We start from the raw sequence: 6,024 nt of genomic DNA, 5'->3' as shown, positions 1-6,024 counted from the left end.
TTCGGGTTCGAGACCCACCTGGGCAGCGAGACCTCATCTCTACAATAAATCAAAAAATCAGCCAGGCGTGGTAGCGCATGCCTGCAATTCCGGCTACTTGGAAAGCTGGGGCAGAAGGATCGCCGGAGCCCAGCAGGTCGAGGCTGCGGTGGCCGGAAGAGGCCACTGCACTCCAGTCTAAGCGACAGAGTGAGACCCCAACTCAAAAAAAAAAAAAAATTAAACTTTGGTCGGCACGGAGGCTCATGCCTATAACCCCAGCACTTTGAGAGGCCAAGGTGAGAGGACTGCCTAAGCCCACGGGTTTAAGACCAGCCTATGCAACTTGGTAAGACCTCATCTCTACAATCAAAAAATCAGTCAGGCATGGTGGCACATGGCTGTAGTTCCAGCTACTTGGAAGGCTGAGGTGGAAGGATCGCCGGAGCCTAGCAGGTCGAGGCTACGGTGGCCAAGAGCATGCCACTGCACTCCAGCCTGGGTGAGAGTGAAACTCCAACTCAAAAAAATAAAAATAAATAAAATAAACAAATAAAGAAGATAGTGATATTTTTTAAAATACAATTTTAAAAAATAATAAAAATTAAAACTTTTTTGGCCAGGCGTGGTGGCTCATGCCTGTAATCCCAGCACTTTGGGAGGCTAAGGCAGGAGTGTCATTTGAGCCGAGGAATTCGAGATTGTGCCACTACAGTCTATCCTGGGCAACAAAATGAAACCCTGTTTTGTTTTGTTTCGATGTTTGCTTTGTTTTGCTCCTGTGGTAGAAATCATTTGATTTTGCCTACCCCAAAGTCTTACCCTTCTTCTCACAGAGTCATGTCTCCCCAATGACTCGGCCCAGTGATTAGCTGGAAGAGGAAAGATCAAAAATGCTTGATAAGAAGGGATAAATATGGGCTGAGCGAGAGAGAGCGCTCTCTAGCCGCTAGCTACAGTGACATTAGCCTAGCTTCATCACTACACGGAAGGGAGAACTGACACACAGAAACAGACAGTGAAGTCCCTATGACATCACCCAAATCCCTGGATCCAGCCGGGCCTGAAACGACCGCCACAATTTGGCTTTCGCAGTTACATGGTCCCCTGCCCCCATCCTCTTTCTGTTTGGCTGGAGCTCATCTAAGTTGCTGCTATGTGTGCAAGCCCTAAAAGTTGCGTTCAATTTCATGGAGGGAAAAAAGCACTATATGATACAGAATTACAGCTTTTTAGATATTAAAATATGTGTTCACTCTTATAGCCTGCCACTGAGAACGGCACATGGCAGACACTCAATCATTATTTTTTAATGAGGGAAGAGACCACAGACATCACTGAGTCCCAGAGAGGTTAACTCAAAAAGCCTGCTGGCAGCCCAGCCACCACACTGCCTCGCCGTGCTGCAGGCTCTGCTAACAGCCCTTTCCACGTACGCACTTAACCTCAAGAAATACAATCACTTGTTCAATCCAAAAGATGTCAGGGCTAGAGAGGTAAAGAAAAAGAATAATAATAAGACAAAACTGAAAAGCAGAAAAGCAGGGCAAACCCCCTTCATTTCTTTCCCCAAACCAGGCCCACAGTCTTCACTCTCCCCAGCAGAGTAGCTAGAGACCCGAGACGCGACTCTCCAAGGAGAAAGCTCTACGCTTACCCCAGGATCACGTCCCCGAGCTTCAGTTCCAAGGCAGTTACTAGACTCATTACTACCTTGGAAACTTCTCTCCTGGGAGCTAAGCAACCTCATCCCAACTCCCATCTCATATGCACCCAATAAGCCACACTAATATTCCTATCATTTCTGTAATTTCAATCATGCAAGTAGCACAGTATATCCCGAATTCAAACTGGGTTCTCTACGTAGTATATAATCTTTTGTTTGTAAATCCCAGGAGTAGCTGGGCTCGGTGGTTCAGCCTGTAACCCCAGCGCTTTGGGAGGCTGAGGTGAGTGGATTGCCTGAACCTGCGGGTTCGAGACCCGCATGGGCAACTTGGCGAGACCTCATCTCCACAATTAATCAAAAAATTAGCCGGGTGTGGTAGCATGCGCCTGTAGTTCCAGCTCCTTGGAAGGCTGAGGCGGAAGGATCGCCGGAGCCCAGCAGGTCGAGGCTGCGGTGGCCGGGAGCAGCCACTGCACTCCAGTCTGGGTGACAGAGTGAGACTTCAACTCAAAACAAACAAACAATCCCAGGAGCTGCAATTTTATTTGGCATCTTGCCATCTTTCAAATCTGTTTATTAAAAGTTGAGAAACTTGGCCAGGCACAGTGACAAACTCCTGTAATCGCAGCAAGTTGTGAGGCCAAAGCAGGAGGACTGCTTGAACCCAGGGGTTCAAGACCAGCCTGGGTAAAACTGCAAGGCCCCACTGCTACCAAAAATATTAAAAAATCAGTAAAGTGTGGTGCCACACACCTGTAGGGAGGCTGAGGCAGGAGGTCTGCCTACACCCAGGAGTTGAAGGCCACAAGTGAGCTATGATAACGACACTGTACTCCAGTCCTGAGAGGCAGAGCAAGACCCTGTCTCAAAATAAAAAGTTCAGAAACTTAAATTGCCACCTCATCAGCAAACCACTATAAAAATCTTTGATGTGCTTGTGTATTCACTAGCAGAATAGAGCAAAATAAAAAATTTTAAATCTCCAAAATAAATTAGCACCCTACCAATTCAACTCCTCAAGAGGGTTTTGGTTTTGAAAGCAGGATTTATTGAGAGGACAGAAAAGCTCCCACAGTGGGAGGGGACCCCTTCGGGTCCCCTCCCCAAGAAGTTTTAACAAGTGAGGCCCTTATGTTTCCAAGCCAAGCTGCCTTCTTAAAAGGAGATACAGAAACTTCCTATTAATATGATCTTGAAGGTCATGCCTGCTAAATTTAACACTATTTACTCCACAAGAATAAAGGAATTGTATAATACATAGCAAGCACCTCTATAGTCAGGCCTTGTTCAACAACACGGCTCAGTCAATCTGAAAAACCTAGGAATTTTGCTCTATTAAAACAAAGCGCCACAGTGGCTCTTGCCTATAATCCCAGCACTTTGGGAGGCTGAGGCAAGAGGACTGCCTGAGCTCAGGAATCTGAAACCAGCCTGGGCAACTTAGCGAGGCCTTGTCTCTACAATAAATTAAAAAATCAGTTGGGCATAGTGGCACGTGCCTGTTGTCCCAGCTACTGGGAAGGCTGAGGTGGAAGGATCACCAGAGTCCAGTAGATTAAGGCTGCAGTGGCCAAAAGCGTGCCACTGCACTCCAGCCTGGGTGACAGAGTGAGACTCCAACTCAAAAAAATGAAAAAAAGACACAACAGAAGACACAAATTTGAAGGGCATCTTATTTTTTATGTCCAAAGTACTAACTCTCTCATTTCTCTTTACAACTTAAAAACATGATCAGTCACAACGATCCATTCATTTATAAATTAAGAGCATTTGTAGAGCCATTAAGTTTTTCTTAACTTTCCTCTTTAAAGTTAGTTACTATATTATTAAAGCATTCAAGGACCTTAATCATAAAAAACCAAATCCTCACAGTTTTTTTTTGTTTTTGTTTTTTTTGAGTCAGAGTCTCCCTCTGTCGCCCAGGCTGAAGTGCAGTGGCACGCTCACAGCCACCCCAGTGTTGACCTGCTAGGCTCGGGCAATCCTTGCACCTCAGCCTTCCAAGTAGCTGGAACTACAGGAGCACAATCTTTGCAGTCTTACTTTGTACATCACTCGCTTACCACTCATGTTGAAGAGGCTGCCATCATTGTACCTAATTGCACTTCCTTTAACAGTTTGACCATAAAAGTATTTTTTCTCCGGGCTGAAGGACCACAGAAATTGCGAAAATCCATTTTAGTTACATAAATTACCAAACTTCTGCCTAAAGAAGCGCTAGACAGTCAACTTCTGTCCAGAGAGTGCCTACCCTAATAATAGAATTTTATTATGTACAGGTGTTCATAGTTGCCAAAAATCACATTACAAAACATGTTCAAAAACAAGAAAAATAAGCCTTCCTTAGACTTCACAGTACAATATTGGCTCCACTGTTAATAAAAACAACTCTCCCCTTCCTAAGAAACACAGCAGTAAGACAAACAAAAAATTAGAATTTACACCTCAGTCAGCATCTATAAGTTCCTGCCTGAGTCATCTAAAAGCAGCACGACACGAATCACTGGACTGCAGCTTCAGGTAAGAAAGGCATGTAGTGCAAAACCTCCTCCTTTACAGACTAAGCAAACTCAGAGTAGTAAACTGACTTTCTCAAGTCCTGCTCAGTGCTGTTTTCACTATTCCACACAATTCACCCTGCATATATTATATATTATTTTCTTCCCAACATCCAAAATAACACTATTGGTGTAATGCTTTATATCTTTTCAAAGACAAATTTTTATAAACTGACTTAAGAATCTTTCCAAGACACTTGATGACATTTCAGGCTACTGCACAAAAACACAAGCAAGACTTCTGGCAAAATAGGTATACTGTCCAAACACATCTAAGCATCGGTTAGAACATCCCTTCCCCACTTCCACAACAGAGCTGGCTTTGAACTAAAACTTCCTAAGAAAAAATGCATTTTCTTTACTCACACTTCCAAGTTCCATTTTTAATATTTCAAATAGCCAGGTACAAAAATCAAAAGTAACAGTTAATCGTAAGAAGTCTTGTATTTAGAGGAAGAAAAAGTTCTTTTTTTTTTAATGTGTTGCAAACTTAGCTCTCATTTTGGTAATTGAAAACAAACGCTGGGGGACTACTGACTAGAATGTTTTACATAAAATGAAGTGAGTGGACTGCCTGAGCCCGCGAGTTCGAGACCCGCCTGGGCAACTTGGTGAGACCTCATCTCTACAATAAATCAAAAAATTAGCCGGGCGTGGTAGCGCGCGTCTGTAATTCCGGCTACTCACAAGGCTGAGACGGAAGGAATCGCCGGAGCCTTGCAGGTCGAGGCTGGGGTGGCCGGGAGCGGCCACTGCACTCCAGTCTGGGTGACAGAGTGAGACTCCAACTCAAAAAAAATTAAATAATTAAAAATTCAAACACCAAGCCGGGCATAGTGGCTTACGCCTGTAATTCCAGCACTTTGGGAGGCAGAGGCAAGAAGACTGCCTGAGTCCATGGTTCGAGACATCTGAGCAACTTGGCGAGACCTCTCTCTACAATAATTAAAATTAGCTGGGCTTGGTAGTGCGTGTCCAGAGTCCCAACTACTTGGAAGGCTGAGGCGGAAGGGTGGCCTGAGCCCAGCAGGTCGGGGCTGCAGTGGTTGTGAGCATGCTACTCCATCCGGACTGCATGACAGAGTGAAACTCCGACTCAAAAAAAAAAAAAAAAATTCAAACACCAAAAAAAGATTTCTAAGCTGCCTTTTATACCAAAAAAAGGTAAGGTCAAAACCATTTTAATCTACCAGCAGAATACATGTGTACAACTTCGAGATTTCTGTTGTAAGAGCGCCCGAAGTGATCACAATCCAAATGTGTTGAATGTTTACAAAACACCTAAGTCGTGAAGGCACTTCGAGTGCGCCAAAAAAGGGCACAACGTTTGCTCTGCTTCCTTGAGGTCTTCGTGAACCGAGACCGAGTAGCCGTTTGAAGGGGACAAATCGACTTTCCCATTCCTTGGGCCTCCAGCTAACGTTTCTGATCAGACAAGACCCCGGGAATGTGTCCAATGCAGCCCTGGGTTCGGGTCCTCCTTCCGTGGGGCGAATCAGGAATAAATTGCCAACGAGGAACTTTAGCCATTTGAGGATTTATTGGAAGGGAGGGGTGTCCTAACCCCTGCCAACACATTTTTGTCACCAAAGAGGTTAAAAAAAGAAAAACGTACTGAGCGATCATCTCAGAACTGGGTAGCTGAGCAAGCAAGCCAGGCTGGCAGAGACTCAGACGGCTAAAATGACACCTTTCAGGGGAAGGGGGGGGCCAAGGCCGGGGGCGAAGATATGTCCCCGAGACCCATGCAGGCGAAGAGAGCCCGGCGCGGCCCGACGCAGCCCTCGGGGGATGGTGGCCAGCGCGCGGGTGCTGCGG

Source organism: Carlito syrichta, unplaced genomic scaffold, assembly GCF_000164805.1.
Source record: "Carlito syrichta isolate Samal-C Ts95f unplaced genomic scaffold, Tarsius_syrichta-2.0.1 Scaffold304619, whole genome shotgun sequence".
Classification (NCBI taxonomy): domain Eukaryota; kingdom Metazoa; phylum Chordata; class Mammalia; order Primates; family Tarsiidae; genus Carlito; species Carlito syrichta.
The sequence above is the reverse complement of the archived record's forward strand: the minus strand, read 5'-3'. Positions refer to the sequence as shown.